Consider the following 2,536-nt stretch of genomic DNA (forward strand, 5'->3'; position numbering starts at 1 on the left):
ATTAGCCTGAAGGTTACTCTGTTGCTGAAGGTCTCTAAAGACCTAAGTGTGGTCTTCCCGCCCAGTCCCAGGTTTCCTTCTCAGGACCCACTTTTCACACTGGTGCTGCTCCCACTGTCCTGTAAGGCAGGTTCAGCTCAAATCCATATACGCATGCAACATTGCTGAGGCCTTCAAGTCCGTGGGGATGCTCTAAAATACAAACCAGTGCCAGTATTAGCTCTAGCTAACACATTAAGCCTTAAGAAAAAAAATTGCATGATGAGCTTTTGGGGTATCTTTAAAACTAACAGTTTTTTCTGCCTTCAATTGTTCTTTTTGATATCATTCCCTAAAACAGCACCATTTTTTCACAATAAAAAGTTGCTATGGGCCATACTATGTTCTTCTTATAATTAATTATTCATGGCATTTTAGGATAACCTTTTGCTGCCTGTATGACAGTACTAGCCTTCTCAATCTCTCACTTTTTCATTTTGAGCATTAGTACAAATTTCAAATTTATTGAACCACACATGCTTAACCACAGCATTGCATTATAAACATTTTACTTTCCATTTATACCTTCTTAGTGGAATTACCGTTGAACATATAGCATTTTTAAGTTTCATCCTTCATCAGCATTATTGCTAACTTTTTCATTTAGAGCCTGTTTTTGTAAGTACTCAAAAAAATCCGTAGCAATATCAAAGCAGGAGCTATTTATGAAATGGAAATGTTACCAAAAATGTGAAGAATGAAAGTTAATTGTGAATCGTATGACTTTGTAAGTACCAGGCCAAAAGCTAGGCACTTTACACATATTATCTCATTTAATCTGCAGAACAATCTTATGAGGTGCTGGTATCATCATACCCATTTTACAGATTAGAAACTGAGCTGGGAGACATTAAGCAATTTGACAAAGACCAAGAAGAGGCAAAATCAGAATCTCATGTGTCTAGCCCTGGAACCTAGACTCTCAAGCATTGCACTGTGTGCAGAAAACATTATGTGTTCTTTTACGCACGTGCTTTTGTTCAAAATACTTTTCAATGTTGAACTAACCAAATGAAATCCACACACATGGAATAAAGACTTTAGCACTTTCAAGCACCTTTAAATTTTCTTTTTTTTTTTTCTTTTAATGCACTCCCTTGCTATTACCTGGTTTATTCAGCCACAGGTGGAATGCAATAAAAGGAGTAACTACACAAATGATACTGAAATAACACATGTAGCCATAGCAAAAATGTATAGGAAAACAGAACAACATGAAAGCAAAGCCTAAAGGCCCTCCCATGGCCTCTGCCTGCTCAGCACTCTGGCTTTGCAGCAATCAGCCACACACCACAGAACTTCGTGTTTCCACCCACAGTGAAAATTTCCATCTCTAAAATGTTGTTATGGGCTTCATAGAACAATCTGTGTAAGGTCATATTTGCATAAGTCAAGTGTGGCACAGTCTGTACAGCGTCTTTACCCAGTGCAGGATTAAATCGCCACTGTGGGCTCTAATTAACTTTCCAGATTGCCCTAAATGCCAGCCAGCTTTCACTTAAAGAAGAGTGGCTGGAATATGGAGGCAGAGAGGGGGAGAACTGCAGTCAAGCTCTCCCACACTCAAAAGCCACCGGAGCTCAGAAATCATTCAGTAGAGAAAGACTGTTTTATCCACCAATGTCCTTTTATTTAGTAAGTTAATACAAGCAAGGGAAAAGCCAGCATGTGTATTGGTGACAATGAGGAGACTTCAAAGGACCATGCATGGTGATATCTCCAGATTGTCGCCAATGCGATGCAGATGCAGTTTAGCCCAGTGGCTTCCAAGTTGAATTTCCTGAAGTCCTGGTTTCTTGCTTCAGATCCGCTTTAGAAATGAGAGAGAAAGGCCCAGTTAGTGTGGCCACAGGTCTTCAATTCTCCCTTCAACCAGTGTGACTCCACTTTTATCTGTTAGACACTCTGGAATTCCATGCGTCATTTGATTGGAAAGAATATCTAATGCTAAATATGAAGTTAGAATGCCACTAATTTCAGGGCAACTTCTGCCTCTTACTTACACGAGGACAGTAAGGATGTGGGAGTCATTATCTTGCCCAGTGAGTCAAGGTTGGAAAGTGGCCAAACCTAGACGGGAACCCAAGTATTCAGATTTCTGATCCAGTGCCCACTACCAACACCTGGAGCCTTCATTCACCACTTATTTTGCTTCTTTCTACTCCCATCCTGGGAGGTCTATTGTTATTTTTTCCTATTTTGGTAAATGTGTAAGTGTATAATGTACACAGGTGATTCTTCCACCAAACCTTTAAAAAGTGGGCAGACCCATGAACTGTATAAGGCATGTGGTCCTTGGAGCAGGGGTACCTTTGGTGAACGATGCCTGCTTCCAAATCCTGTACACATAAAATCTGGAGCGTGTACATACGAACTTCTCTCGCCCAATCCCTTCAGAAATTATATTGCATAGTTCTCTGGGCCTTACTAAGGATAGAAACGTATTTTGTCTCCATGTAGAAATTAGCCCTTCTGCAAAAAGTTGGGAAATTATGTA

This window comes from Eulemur rufifrons, chromosome 4, assembly GCF_041146395.1.
Source record: "Eulemur rufifrons isolate Redbay chromosome 4, OSU_ERuf_1, whole genome shotgun sequence".
NCBI lineage: Eukaryota > Metazoa > Chordata > Mammalia > Primates > Lemuridae > Eulemur > Eulemur rufifrons.